At 37.7% G+C, this 15781-nt stretch overlaps 1 protein-coding gene and 1 pseudogene across 1 annotated transcript in view; both read right to left on the reverse strand.

Moving 5' to 3' along the window:
• The window catches only part of COG5 (component of oligomeric golgi complex 5), a 429771-nt gene that overhangs the window by 85856 nt on the left and 328134 nt on the right, over window positions 1-15781 (reverse strand). The gene's annotated exons all lie outside the window — the stretch shown is intronic.
• On the reverse strand, window positions 8260-13439 carry LOC143679274 (poly(rC)-binding protein 2 pseudogene; annotated as a pseudogene).

Here is a 15781-nt window from a genome sequence, read left to right on the forward strand (position 1 = left end):
TGCTTTGGGGCTAGTTTGCTGTTCTTTCTCCAGTTCTTCCAAGTGGACAGTTAATTCCTGAATTTTTGCCCTTTCTTTTTTTTTTTGATATAGGCATTTAGGGCAATAAATTTCCCTCTTCGCACTGCCTTTGCTGCGTCCCATCAGTTTTGATATGTTGTGTTTTCATTTTCATTTGCCTCAAGATATTTACTGATTTCTCTTGTAATTTCTTCCTTGACCCACTGGTTGTTTAAGAGTGTGTTGTTGAGCCTCCACATATTTGTGAATTTTCTGGTATTCTTCCTATTACTATTTCCAACTTCATTCCTTTATGATCTGAGAAAGTGTTATGTATGATTTCAATCATTTTAAACTTGTTGAAACCTTCTTTGTGACCCGGCATATGGTCTATCCTTGAGAATGATCCATGAGCATGTGAGAAAAAGGTGTATCTTGTTGTTGTGGGGTGTAATGTCCTATCAATGTCTGTTAAGTCTAGCTCATTTATTGTAATATTCAAATTCTGTTTCTTTATTGATCCTCTGTCTGGATGTTCTGTTCATTGATGAGAGTATGGAATTGAAGTCTCCAACTACTATGGTAGATGTGTCTATTTCCCTTTTTAGTGTTTGCAGTGTTGCCTCATGTATTTTGGAGCATTCTGGTTTGGTGCATAAATATTTATGATCGTTATGTCTTTATGCTGAATTGTTCATTTTATTAGTACATAGTATCCTTCTTTGTCTCCTTTAACTGTTTTACATTTGAAGTCTAATTTGTTGGATATTAGTATAGCTACTCCTGCTCTTTTCTGGTTGTTATTTGCATGAAATATCTTTTCCCAACCTTTCACTTTCAACCTATGTTTATCTTTGGGTCTAAGATGTGTTTCCTGTAGACAGCATATAGAAGGATCCTGCTTTTTAATCCATTCTTCCAGTCGATGTCTTTTAATTGGGGGGTTCAATCCATTAACATTTAGTGTTATTACTGTATGGGTAGTACTTTCTTCTACCATTTTGCCTTTTGGATTTTATATGTCATATCTAATTTTCCTTCTTTCTAAACTCTTCCCCACACCTCTTTAGTGTTTTCATATCTGTCTCTAGTGCTACCTTTAGTATTTCTTGAAGAGCTGATCTCTTGGTCACAAATTCTCTCAGTGATTTTTTTGTCTGAAAATGTTTTAATTTCTCCCTCATTTTTGAAGGACAATTTTGCTGGGTATAGAATTCTTGGTTAGCAGTTCTTCTCTTTTAGCAATTTAAATATATCATCCCACTGTCTTCTCGCCTCCATGGTTTCTGCTGAGAAATCTACACATAGTCTTATTGGGTTTCCCTTGTGTGTGATGGATTGCTTTATCTTGCTGCTTTCAAGATCCTCTCTTTCTCTTTGACCTCTGACATTCTGATTAGTAAGTATCTTGGAGAACGTCTATTTGGATCTATTCTCTTTGCGGTACGCTGCACTTCTTGGATCTGTAATTTTAGGTCTTTCATAAGAGTCAGGAAATTTTCAGTGATAACTTCTTCCATTAGTTTTTCTCTTCCTTCTGGGACACCCAGAACACGTATATTTGTGCCCTTCATATTATCATTCAATTCCCTGTCCCTGTTCATATCTTTCCATTTTTTTCCTATAGTTTCTGTTTCTTGTCAGATTTCAGATGTTCCGTCCTCCAGTTCACTAATCCTATCCTCTGACTCTAGAAATCTACCACTGCAGGTTTCCATCGTCTTTTTCATCTCTTCTACTGTACCCTTCATTCCCATAAGTTCCGTGATTTTTTCTCAGACTTTCCATTTCTTCTTTTTGTTCATTCCTTGCCTTCTTCATATCCTCCCTCAATTCACTGATTTGGTTTTTGATGAGGTTTTCCATGTCTGTTTCGTATATTTTTAATTAATTGTTTCAGTTCTTGTATCTCATTTCAACTATTGGTTTGTTCCTTTGACTAGGCCATATCTTCAATTTTCCTGGTGTGATTTGTTATTTTTTGCTGGCGTCTAGACATTTAATTACCTTAATTAGTTTATTCTGGAGATTGCTTTCACTTCTCTTACCTAGGGTTGTCTTGCTGGATGAACGTGTTGTCTATCTGTTCTTTAACATTCAGTTCAGCTTTTTCTGGACCTCTAGCTTAGGTTTTGTTTAAGAGAGGATAATTTTTTGGTTCTTGTTTTCTTGTTCTTGCCCTGCTTATATGGTGCCTTCCCCCCACCCCACCCTTAGGAGGGTCTACGTAGGTATTATAGACTCCAGCCGGGTTTTCCCGGACTAAACTGGCCTCCCATCAGGGGGAAGGAGTTACCTGTGTCAGTTTTCCCTGAAAGTGAGACCCAGCAGGTTAAAAGACTTTCCTGTGAAGTCTCTGGGCTCTGTTTTTCTTATCCTGCCCAGTATGTGGCACTTGTCTGCCTGTGGGTCCCACCAGCATAAGATGATGTGGCACTTTCAACTTTGGAAGACTCTCCCTGCTGGGGGTGTGGTGGAGACAGAGGAGAGATTGTAGGCAGGTTTCAATGGCTTCAAATTGCCAAGCCCTGGTGTCTGAATTCCTTGAGGGAGGGATTCCACCTGAGTTGGGCTTCACCCCTCCCCTGGAGAACACACAGGTGGGAGACAAGCCATGAAAGTAGCCTGTTTCTGCCTATGCCTGGGGCAGCTGAAGCCCGAGAAGTCCCATCACTGAATCCAGAGGCACCCAAGCCTCAGTTGAAACACAGCCACAAAAACCTCCGTTTCCTCCCCTTCCCTTTTTCCATTAGCCCAAAGAGCAAGCTCCGCCTTGACCAGGTTCACCTGAGCTGGGGGCCTATTTTTCAGTAGTCAGAATTTGTTAATTAATGCCACAATTCGTATTTGGTTGGACTCAGCTCCTGGTGCTGTTGAAGTCTCTTTCCTTTCCCCTCTGGGAAGGAGCCCATGGGGTAGGGGCACTGGCTGCCGCAGCTTTGGGAACTCACAGTTCTGGGGAGGCTCGCAGGTGGTCCAGCTGGTCCAGACTGGGGTACGCTGTGTGTCCGGTAACTGACGTGGCTCCAGGAGCTGTTCTGTACTGTTTCTGGTTATTTACTAGTTGTTCTGGAGGACGAACTAAAAACACGCACATTGCTAAGCTGCCATCTTGGCCACACGCCCTCCCCATTATCTTTTGTTGTTTCATTATTTAATTTTTATGTGTAAAGCCTATGAAACTATTATTTAACACAAGATCTTGAAGATGTTTCCTCATATTTTCTTCTAGGAGTTTTATTATCCTGATTCTAATATTCAAGACTTTGATTCATTCTGAGTTAACTTTTATGCATTGTGTGAGATGAGTCCTCTTTTACTCATTTGCATATGGATATCAATTCTGCCAGTACCATTGGTTGAAGACACTATTCTTTCCAATTGAGTGGAATTGGAAGCCTTGTCAAAAATAAGTTGGCCATATACGTGAGGGTACATTTCTGAATACTCAGCTTGATTCTACTGGTGAATATACCTCTCTTTGTGCCAGTAATGTGGTTTTGACCACTGTAGCCTTGTAGAGTATTTAAAGCCAGGAAATAGGAGTCCTCCAACTCCATTCTTCTTTTTTAATGATGGTTTGGGCTATTTTGGGCCTTTAGCCTTCCAAGTATTTGATAATTGGCTTTTCCGTTCTGCAAAGTAGGTTGCTAGAATTTTGACTGGGATTGTATTGTAATACCATTTTCAATGGAGTTGACCTCTTAATGCTATTTTGTCTTAAATTCATGAACACGGAATGTCGTTTCATTTATTTAGGTTTTTGATATTTTTAAGCAATGTAATGCAGTTCTTTGTGTACAAGTCCTTTACATTCTTGATTAAATTTATTCTTATTTGATTCTTTTAGTTACTATTATAAATGAAATTGGTTCCTTGATTTCCCCTTCAGATTTCTCAATATTAGTGTACAGAAACATTACTTTATTTTCTTTTTCTTTTTTTTTTTTGCATGAGTACACTGCAGGAATCAAACCTGGGTCTCCAGCATGGCAGGTGAGAATTCTACCAATGAGCCACGGTTGCACTACCCATTACTGACTTTTGCATGTAGATTTTGTATCCCAATGCTTTGTTGAATTTCCAGGAGTTTTAATGTTGATTTTTTGAAGCTTCCTATGTATAGGATCATGACATTTGCAAACAGTAAACGTTTTGCTTCTTTCATTCCAATTTGGATGCCTATTATTTCTCTTTCTTGCCTAACTGCTCTGGCTAGAACTTCAAGTACAATGTTGAATAACAGTGGTGACATTGAGTACCATTGTCTCACTGCAGAACTTAGAAGGAAATCTTTCAGTCTTTCACATTAGTATGATGTAAGATATGAGATTTTCATATATGCCCTTCATCAGAATGAGGAAATTTTTTTCTAATCCTATTTTTCAAAGCATTCTGTTAAGCGAAGATGAAGAATTTTGTCAAATCCCTTTTCTGCATCAATCGGTATAATCATGTGGTTTTTCCCCTTTGTTTTGTTAATGTGGTGTATTACATTAACTGACATTTTTATGTTGAACCACCCTTGCATATCTGGAATAAAACCCAAATAATCATGGTGTATAATTCTTTTAAATTGCCAGTGGATTTGTTCTGCAAGTATATTGTTGAGAATTTTCTTTGTGTACATTTTTAAGATAAATTGTTCTCTAATTTTCTCTTCTTGTAGTATATTTATCTGGCCTTGATTTTAAGTAGATGTTGGCATCATAGAATTTGTAAGGTAGTGTTCACTCCTCTTCTATTTTCTGGAGCAGTTTGAGAATGATAGGTATTCTTAGGATGACTGGGAAAATTCACCTGAAAACCATCTGGTCCTGGGCTTTTCTTTGTTGGGAAGTTTTTGATGACTGATCCAATCTCATTACTTGCAATTGATCTGTTGAGGTCCTCTATTTTTTGTACAGTCAGTATAGTTTGTTGTTCTTGTGTTCTAGGAATTTTTCCACTTTATCTAGGTTGTTTAATTTCTTGGTATACAGTTATTCATAACATCCTCTCATATATATATATATATATATACATTTATTTCTGTGAGATCATTAGTAATATCCCCACTCTCATTTGATTTTATTTATTTGTGTTTTCTCTCCTTTTTTTTGTCAGTCTAGCAAAGGTTTTGTCAATTTTATTACTCTTTTTAAAGAACCAACTTTGGTTTACTTAAGTCTCTCTATGGTGTTTTTATTCTCAAACTCATTTATTTCTGCTCTAATCTTTGTTATTTCTTCATTTCTGCTTGCTTTACTCTTCTTTTTCTAGTTCCTTCAGGTGTGATGCTGGGGCTTTTGGTTTAGTTCTTATTTTCTAATGTAAGTGTTCAGGGGTATAATATACCTCTCATCAATGCCTTTGCTGCATCCTGTAAGGTTTGAAAGTGAACTTACTTTCATTTGCAACAAGATTATTTACTGATTTCCCCTATGCAATTTATTCTTGGATCCACAAGGATTAACAGTGTGTTATTTATTTATATATATTTGCAGACTGTCCAGTTCTCTGCTAGTTATTGATTTCCACCTTCATTCTATGCTTGTCAGAGAAGATGCTTTGGGTAATTTCAATACTTTTAAATCTATTGAAACTTGTTTTATCAGCGAACATGTGTCTATCATGGAGAATGATACATGCACTTGTGGAGAATGTTTATCTTGGTGTTTTGGTGTGCAATGCTCTGCATATGTCTGTAAGGTATAATTCATTTATCATATTATTTAAGTTCACTATTTCCTAATTGACCCTTTAATATGTTCTGTTGATGAAAGTCATGTGCTGAAGTCTCCAACTATTATTGCAGAGATGTCTATTTTTCTCTTCAGTGTTTGCCTCACGTATTCTGGGGCACAGAAATTAGATGCATAAATATTTATGATTGCTATTTCTTCTTGGTGGATTGCCCCTTTCATTAACATACAGTGTCATTTTTTCTCTCTTGTAACAGCTTTTGATCTAAAGTCTATTTTGTCTGATACTAGTATAGCTAACCAGCTCTCTTTTGGTTATGATTTGCATGGAATATCTTTTTTCCAGCCTTTCACTTTCATCCTATTTTTGTGTTTCCATTGAAGATGAGTCTTTTGTAAACAAAATATTGTTTGGTCTGTCATGGTAAGGTTCATGTGTCAACTTGGCGAGGTGGTGGTGCTCAGTTGTTTGGTTGGTCAAGCACGGGCCTGTCTGTTTCTATGAGGACATTTCATGGACTTTAATCATGACCACGTTGGTGGCATCCACAGCTGACTGAAATCAGCTAAGGGGAGTGTCTTCTGCAATGAGTGATGCTTAATCTAATAACCAGAAGGCTTTTAAAGAGGATTCAGAAGAAACCATCAGTCTTACTGCTTCAGCCAGCCAGCCTCTCCTGAGAGTTCACTGAGGACTTTCATTGGACCTGCCAGCTCATGGCCTGCCGTACAGACCTTGGACTCTACATCCCCACAGTTATGTGAGACACTTTTATAAATTTTATATTTACAGTTATCTCCTGCTGATTCTGTTTCTCTACAGAACCCTAACTAATACAAGGTCGTACTTTTTTTTTGTATGCTGTATGGCTGGGTCACATTTTATTAATTTTCTATGTGAGTATTCCGTTATTGCAGCACCATTTGTTAAATTCTGCTTGTTTGTTTTTGGGGAGTGCATGGACTGGGAATTGAACCTGGGTCTCTCACATGGTAGGCGAGAATTCTACCACTGAACTACCTTTGCACCCCCCTATACAGGATCATACTTTTTATGCATCCTGCCAATCCATGTCTTTTGATTGGGAAGTTTAATTCATCAATACTCAATGTATTACTGAAAAGGCAGAACTTACTTGAGCCCTTTTGTCCACTGGTTTTTATATATCATATCTTTTTATGTGTGTGTCACCTTTTTCCTTTATTTCAACCTCTTTCTTTACAGTTGATCTTTTGTGATGTATCTAACCCTTTCTCATTTCTGTTTCTGTATATTTTTTTAAAACTTTGAGGTTATTCTGGGGTTTATATTATACAACCTACATATACAATGTACTAACTTGACAAGATACCAGCTTATTTCAATAGTATACACATTCTCTGCTTCTATATCTCTCTGCTTCCCTTCTTCATGTTGCATTTAACCCACTTTACCTCTTTATATTTTGCATGCCTATCATTAGGAAATAGATCTTTTTCTTATTCAATTGTATTCTAACTCTTATAGGAATTAAAAAGTAGAGTTGTATATTGAGGATACAGTACTACTGGGTTTTGCATTTGCCACTTTTGTTACCTATCCTGAAGATCTTCATTTCTTCACAATACTCCAGCTACTCTGTCTTTTTCATTTAACCTGCACAATTCCTTTTAATAATTCTCATAGGACAGGTCTTCTGTTGACAAACTCTCTCAGTTTCTGTTTATCTGTGAATATTTTAAACTCTTCCTTACTTCTGAAGGACTATTTTGCCAGATAAAGAATTTGGGGGTGGTAATTTTTCTTTTAGTACTTTAAATATCTCATATCACCTGTCTTCTCATCTCCATTGCTTCTGATGGGAGTGAAGTCATTATTAAGTATGATGGAGGATTCCTTATACGTGGCAAATCACTTTTCTCTTTCTGCTTCAGAATTCTCTCCTTACTTTTGTCACTTGACATTCTGATTAGTATGTGTCTCAGAGTAGGTTTATTAGAGTTTAATCTATTTGGCCTTTGTTGCACCTCTTGGATATTTATGTCTTTCATAAGAGGTTGGTTGCATCAGCCATTAATTTCTCAAATATTCTTCCTGCCTCTTTTCCTTTCTCTTCTTCTGGGACACCCATGATGCATGTGTTGTATACTTCATGCTGTTATTCAATTCCCTAAGATACTGGTACATTTTTTATTATTTTCTCTATGTACTGTTCTTATTGTATGATTTCAATTGTTCTGTCTTCAAGTTCACTTGTTGTTCTTTGCCTCTAGCATATTTTTAAATCTCTACTATTGTGCATTTCATCCCATAATTTGTGATTATCTTTTTTTATTTTGTATGCTCTACGGTGGGGGTCACATTTCATTCTTTTTTCCATGTGACTACCCTGTTATTGCAGCACTATTCACTGAATTTTGGGGGGGCGCTGGTGGGGGTAGGGAGTGCATGGGCTGGGTATTGAACCCAGGTCTCCCTCATGGCAGGTGAGAATTCTACCACTGAACTATCCTTGCACCCCCAATTTGTGTTTCTTTTTATACTTTCAAATTCTTCCATATGCTCACACATTATCTTTATAATATCTTTTATTTCTGTTTGCAGATTTTCCTTCATCTCTTTGAATTGATTGAGATTTGTTTGAACTTCTATGATTAGTTGTTCCAAATCATAGTCTCCCATGAAGTTCTTTTTTTTCCAGTCCGTCTTTAAATTTTTTTTAAGTTCCTGATGTTACAGAACTAAACTGAAATGTATTAATATTCCACTCTTACATTTCCATGACTAACAGAAAAAAATTTCTTGAGCCAAAACAAAACAAAAAAACAGGGAGAAACTTAAAAACTAAATATGGATCTCTGCATTAAGAACGGAACAGAGGAAGGGTTTAAAACACTTTTAAAAAATCACAAGCAGAAAATAATGTGTGTAGAAACTGAAAATTTACAAACTATTTAAAACCTGGAATCATTCGACTGTTCAGAAACTACACAGACGGATCATGGGTCGTGGTGAATAGCAGAACAGGATTATGAATGAATCTGCATTGTTGTAGCTGCTCCCCATGCCAACCGTCTCCAAGGAAAGCCTGACATTGATTAGACATGAAGCTAGGCTAATGCTGGCAGTGGGTCCAGTGATGGTAACCTGCCCATCATTTGATCCTTCCACTGGTTTCACAATTTTGATCTGGTTTCACTGATTTTGGCATTCTGATACCCAATTATGTAGACAATCAAATTGTTTGGAATGGTGAGTTCATAAGAAGCAGTCTGCACAGATGCAATCAAACCTGCACTGAATCCAGTGTTGTCATACATCATAGGAAAATGAGACTAGTGCATTGCCAACTGGTACAGCTTGATCAAATTTGGTTGTGGAATGGCATATTGTCCTTGAATAGTAGAGGCCTGACCACATGCAAAGATGACTGGAAAACTGGACGGCTTGGGCTGGTATGGGATGGTCACACCCTTTGTGGGGGACTGGGAAAGAGTATCTAACATGACCATGCAGATCTGTTTGGCACACTCAGTGATGGATTGCGGAATATCAGCAATAATGATGGCCCGCTCAGTTGAGTTGGGGGGCATATCCCCTGCCACCTGGACCTGAGGCCCTGTACTCTCTCATATTTTCTTCATCTTGCAACCACCTTTCCCAATGAGAGAGCCCCAATGATTAGGAGGGACCATCAACCTCAGGGTGACTGGAGGTCTACTGGCAGCTGTGCTATTGGTCATAGAGCTGCTGATGTTCTCTTCCAGTTTGTCAATGAGCATAGTAAAGGCTTTAAAGATGGCATTAGTAGGTCTAGCCAAAGTGATAATTCTCTCTGGCAATTCCCTTCTGAGATGTTGATACATGCATCACTCTCTTTGTGCATCTTCTTAACTTTCTCCTTTCTTTCCAATGATACTGCCAACTTCCTTTCCACGCCTAAGTAGCTGGATAGTAACAGTGACCTTCAATCACACCAATGTCCCTGTCAAGCAGTGTACTGGGGAGCTGGACTTTGAGCGGTCAAGTCTTTGGTCACTGGTGGGGATGAAAGTCAAAAACTGCAAGCACGAGATGACTGCAGGGAAAAGGGGAGTGCGCTGGAAGGGAAAGGGATAGAGGCCAGGGGTGGAACAACAGGGACAGACAGAAAGGTGAGGGGGGCCCCTGTGGGCGGGCCAAAGAGGAAGCAGGGGTGGAAGAGGAGAAGGAGGATGGGGGAAAGAGACCCCAGGGTGGGTGGAAGGTGGCAGAGGGCAGGCAGGTGGGAGAGGGCACAGACTGCTGTCTCTGCTGGTTTGCTCCCATGAAGTTTTAATTCAGTCTCATGACTGAGCTATATCTTCCTATTTCTTAGTATGGCTTATAATTTTTTTCTGATGTCTGGGCACCTGATTATCTTGATAAGGTAATTCTGAAGGTCATTATCTCTCTCATGTCTAGGATTTTATGGTTGACTGGCCCCATGTTAAAGCTCTTTGATGCCTGTTCCAACTTATTCTGAACCTTTAGAATAGCCCTAGTCTAACCAATTGGGTTTTTTTTTCAGCTTTCTCCATCTGATTCTTACCCTGAACATGCAGTACATTTTTAAGATTGTACTTTTTGTGCAGTTATTTCACCTCCATCAGAAAGCTCCTTTTCTTCATTCCTTGTCCATGAATTTTGTATCTATTCTATTGCTTTTGTGTAGAATTTTCTCTTCAGCTCCCATGACTGTTTAAATTCTCTTCCTCATTTAGAGTTTCATTCCTCACACATATCAGTTCTGGGACCCTCGGGTCCTACAGTTCATTTTAAGCTCTACCTTTTTTTGTTTCTCTATGAGGATTTTCTGCCTCCAGTTTCTATTTGATCAGGGTATCCCACCCCAAGGTATTAGATGGGGTCAACCCAAAAAGGCAGGTCACCCCAGAAAAGTTTGCTTCGTGTTTAGGTGATCCAGCTGAAAGCAACTGGAGTGAGCGTACCACTTGGCAGCAGTCGTTCTGCTCCAATCTATCTTCTCCGGCTCCCATCACTGAGAATCCTTTTGTATTCAACACTCCTCAGTGGCTTGAATTCCACCCTGTGTCTCTGTGGACTTCAGTTTCTGTGCCTGGGTATGTATGGGGTTGTAACTCAGAGCTGTATGTGGCCCTATAATCTGAGTTGCCGGTGGGAGGGAGGGATCCAGTCTGCTGCCTCTGAGCAACTCCCAAGCTGCACAGGATGGAGAACCGGGGAGGGAAGAGAATTGGCAGGCCACGACAGAAGTTTTCTACCCAGTACTCTTCTGTTTCTTCAGTTCAGCATTTGTGGAGTCCTTCTACAGCCTCTGCCATCCTCCAGAGTTCTAAGCAAGTGAAATTCTTCCTTTTATTAGCTGAATGTATGTGAAGGTTTTTTTAATCAGGTGATGTCTTATATCACCATGTTAATGACCTCACCAGGTGTTACTGCTTTTGAAAAAAATTGGAGAGAAGAAAAACAGGATATTTACAAGAATGTATTTCTTTTGTACAGATTGGGGAGAGACAGTCTTATAATTTAAGAGGCCTGAGGCAGTATCCCCTTTGAGTCAGTTTTCCCATCTGACATAAAAGCATTAGGAGTGGGAACATTATCTGAGACCAAGTTTTGGAAACTGAGCTCCTCAGATTGGCACTGTCGCATTTTCACTTTTCAGACAATGAGAGTGATGGGAGACTATCCCTTCCATTCATATTTCTGGTTCTAAGAAACACAGAGGGTGGCTTAAAACCAGACCAGCTCAGCAACCATTAGCTTCTGAAAAAGTCATGAGTCATTATGGGAAATCAATAAGTTGTTTTTGTGCAGGATTCGTGTCATGAGCACACCACCCCACTGACGACAACACTGACACCTTCCGGGGTGCCTTCAGATGCTTCTCTCCTTGCCTATCGCTTGTCATTGGCCATCTGACGCTCCTGAGGGCTCTTCCGCTTCTCATATTCAGTCTTAGAGGAAGACTGCTCAGAAAATCTGTATTCCTGCTACAAAGTCCTTTAGTAGCCTACCTTTCTCATTAACATTTCTTTGATCTTCTCCCATGCTCCTGTCCTTTATGCAAAAATCTCTGCCTCGCACATGGGGTTTGCTGACTTATAGAGGGTGGGGAAGGGAAACAGTCTGCTAAGAATGGATGCTTTAATCACATCTACTAAAAAAGTTATCCTCCCAAAGAACTTTGCTTTATTTCTTATCAGAGGACTTCATGCTTTTCAACCATAGATGAAATTTTCACCTACCCACAACCAATCAGTGGGACTTATACAATGGACTTGTTAATGAAATTTAGAACCACATATAAAGAAGGAAAAAGCTATTTACACTAAGATAGGTTGAGTTTTTCCAATTTTCCAATAATTTATACTATGACTAATTTATTAATCCACACACACACAAAAATCTTCATATATAAAGTATGGAGAACAAGGCCTCTTTGAATCAAGGATATCTGGCTATAATATAGACTGAGCTTCAAACTACAGAATTTTCAAACTAAATGAAAGTTTCTTACTCTCAGTGATTTAGAATAACTAAAATCCTACCATCTTAGTATTAAGATTTTAAGTTAACAAATAAAATTTTTTTAAAAATTGGTAAAATATATTTATATATATGTACAGGTACTATCACAGTTTTTGAAAGATGTTAATGTAAATGTAGGTCAATCTATAATCTTGCATGCATTAATTTTCATCATAAATAAGCTCTTTTATTCTAAAGATAAACTTCAGTTTCACTAAAGTTTTAATAAAAATTAGTTAATGAAACATTCTGTATATATTAATCTTAATACTAGTATTTATAATGTCAAATCAGAAAAAAAGTTAATTATCTGATTGAGAGCAAATTATCTAAAAAATTAGAATTTTTATTTTAAATAACCTGATACTGTTATGTTAGTCATTCAATGTCTGTATGTGACATAAATGACTATAATAGTATTGACAAAGAAATCTCAAGGAGGCAGTTCTAAACTATCATTCATATGTGGCCTGATTGATCCACTTAACCACTTCGTCTTCCATTTTGATAGTTCATTTATTAACTTCTCTCGTAATTCCATGCATTTTTGTTTAATTAATTTGAGGTTGCATTGTTGAGTGCATCATAATTCTAAAGTCTTCTCTGTAAATTGTTCCTTTTCTCATTATATGACTCTCCTAAACCCGAATAATGCCGTTTTTCTTAAAATGTATTTTGTCTAATGTTAATACATCTATATCAGCTTTCTTCTGTTTAGTATTTGTCTGGCATGTTTTTTCTACATCCTTTATATGCTCTAATGTTTTAGGTATATCAAATAAAGCTGTAATTTAAGAAATGTCACTGGCGATTTAGTCTAATTTACATTTACCTTGATGAGTGATGTATTTGGAATTATTTTAACATCTTACTATATATACTTTCTGCATGTCATGACTTTTCCCATTTTTGGCTTCATTTTATCCTTTGTCCTTCTCTGCCTTTTACAGAGCTGGTACCCTTCTATGCCTTTTCCAATAAATTTATTTAGGATTGTATATTCTATTTCTGTTCTCTCAGTGGTCATAACTAAATTGTTAAAATCTGTGCTTCACTTAAGTCAAAGGAGTCTATGGCTTTATGGTCCTCTACTGAACAATGTAAGTAATTAGAAAGCTTTAACATTCATCATCCCTTTCTCGTCTTATATCCGGTATTTTTAGTTCCACCTTGTTAATGGATCTCAAATTAGTTACTATTATATCTTGTTTTATTCAAGTAAGGCTTAGATTTACCTCCATGCTTATCAATTGTTTTAGCATTGCTTCTTGTACCTCAATCCTTCCTTTAGAGTTAGATTTTCTTTTTTCAAGTTCAACCATGAAATAGCGTCCCTCTAGTTACTGTTCAATGGGTACAGTTTCTGTTTCAGCTGATGAAAAACTTCTGGAATTGGATGGTGATGATGAGCGGTAGAACACTGTGAATTTAAGTAATGCTGATGATTCATACACTTAAAAAAAAGATGAAAATGGCAAATTTTAACATTATATACACATTACCAAAGATAAAAAAGGAGGCAAGATCATCAGTTCATCAGCTGAGGGTGAAGATAGGAAGGAGGCATTAGAGGTTTGAGAAGATAGAGGGCGTGAAATAGTTGGCTAAAAGAGTGGGAGAACAAATGGACTAGGAAAATGAGTAGTTATGAACACATTTAAAGTAAAACTAGTCAGAATGGCTGCATTTTTTCTCAACTAGGTTCAGGCTGAGATATTGATTTAAACAAGTCTAACCAGCAAAGATGTATTAAGAAAAAAAGGGGCAAGGAAGGAACAATAATGATGAGATAAGAAAATCTAAGTTAAGAATGTGGGAAAGCTGAAGGGCCATAAAAAAACGTGGTACCATAAATGGGTTGAAAGTCCTGAAGAGGTTGAAAAATTATGGGGCCTAGTAGTGTACTAGAGTCAAAGAGAAAGAAAACAAGGTTTCTCTCTCTTTCAAAGTAAAGGCCAAAGAACCTATTATTGCTTATAAAGGCCAGCATGATCACAGGTTAAGGTACAGTTTCAAGGATGTTAGACTGTGACATAAGGAATTTGGGGAAAGCAACAGCATTATGGCAGTCTTTAGTCTGTCAGAATTCAAGAATCCAGGAATTAAAGTAAGGCTAATGAAGCATAGTCCTTAGAATTGAGCATCTGGAGTTTAAAGTGCATTTTATGGTGCTGTTAACCCAGTGTGGAATCAAAATTGCTTCACCAGTGCCAGACTCCTTAGCCCCATTCAGTGTGATCAGTCCCTTTAGGTATTAATTTATTTCTTCTTTTAAAAACATGAAGAGAGTCAAGGATTCAAGGTGACAGTGAGATACTTCAGGTCTCTGCCTACAAACAAAAGCTTTAAGCAATGAATAAGAACTAGTAGATCCATCTTTCTCAAAGCTCCAGAAAACAGTTAAAGGGTGGCAGCAACAGGGCAAAAGCCATCAAGAAAAAGGCAACTAACAAATGGTAGGATCTTCTGGAACCTTTGCTGGTCCCTCCTTCTTCCCCATATTGGCTTGGAATGGAGCTAATGCATGCTCTTAGTGCAGATCCCTGGTACTGTTCTGGAGGTAGGAGAGTAATCCTTGTGCACATACTGGGTGCATATATGTCTAGGCAAATCTGTCTGAAAGATTTGTAATCCAGGTTTACTATCTCAGAACTTGCCTTGTACGCAGAGGTCTCTCACAGCATTTTACAGGAGTGCAAATTGTAGCAGCCTGGGAAAAAGGACTACTGGCTATGGGACATAAAGTTTGGTGCCTGGAACGTTGAGGAAATTCTGTTTCCTAGGGAGAAGGGGTCATATGAATTTGCATACATGTGGTAACTCCTAGGGCCACACACACATGCTCAGGACAAAATGCACGTGCAGAAAAGATCAAGGAAGACCCTAGACTCTTTTTATTTTTTTCAGTGTTTCACTCCTGTGTAATTCACTCATTTTATTTAAAGGATGAATTATAAATTAAGGCACTCCCACATTAAGTACCGACATAATTTATCACGTGTTTTCTCTAGTTGGCTTATCAGGTGGAGTGGTAGATGAGAAGACTCTACACTCACACTGTATTTATACTGTGAGTTTTCTCATACAGTATATCATTAGACAACCTACCAAGAGCTTTGATACATGGATTCTCTTCTATATGAATTTCCTCAGATTAACCGATATGGTGTGGATGACTAAAGGCACTACCATATTGATTACAAAAATGTTTCTTCAGTATGTGAGTTCTCTGATGTGTTTAAAGGTTAAATTTATGGCTGAAGTCTCTTTCATATTCAAAAAAATTTTATTGTGTGTTCTCTCATTACATCTAAGGTAAAAATATTGATAGAAGGCTTTTCTACATAGATGATATTCATATGCTTTCAAGTTTGAATAATTTCATATTATTTAAGATTAGAAAAATTAAAGCTTTTCCAATATACATGACATTCTTATATCTTTGTTCAATGTGTATACTCTCATGTTGCCTGAGGGAAGAACTATGAGTCAAAGCTTTCCCACACAGATGATACTTGTTTCAGTTTGCTAAAGCTGAGATAATACAATATACCAGAAATGGATGGACTTCTACAAAGGGGAT

Source organism: Tamandua tetradactyla, chromosome 1, assembly GCF_023851605.1.
Source record: "Tamandua tetradactyla isolate mTamTet1 chromosome 1, mTamTet1.pri, whole genome shotgun sequence".
Lineage (NCBI taxonomy): Eukaryota > Metazoa > Chordata > Mammalia > Pilosa > Myrmecophagidae > Tamandua > Tamandua tetradactyla.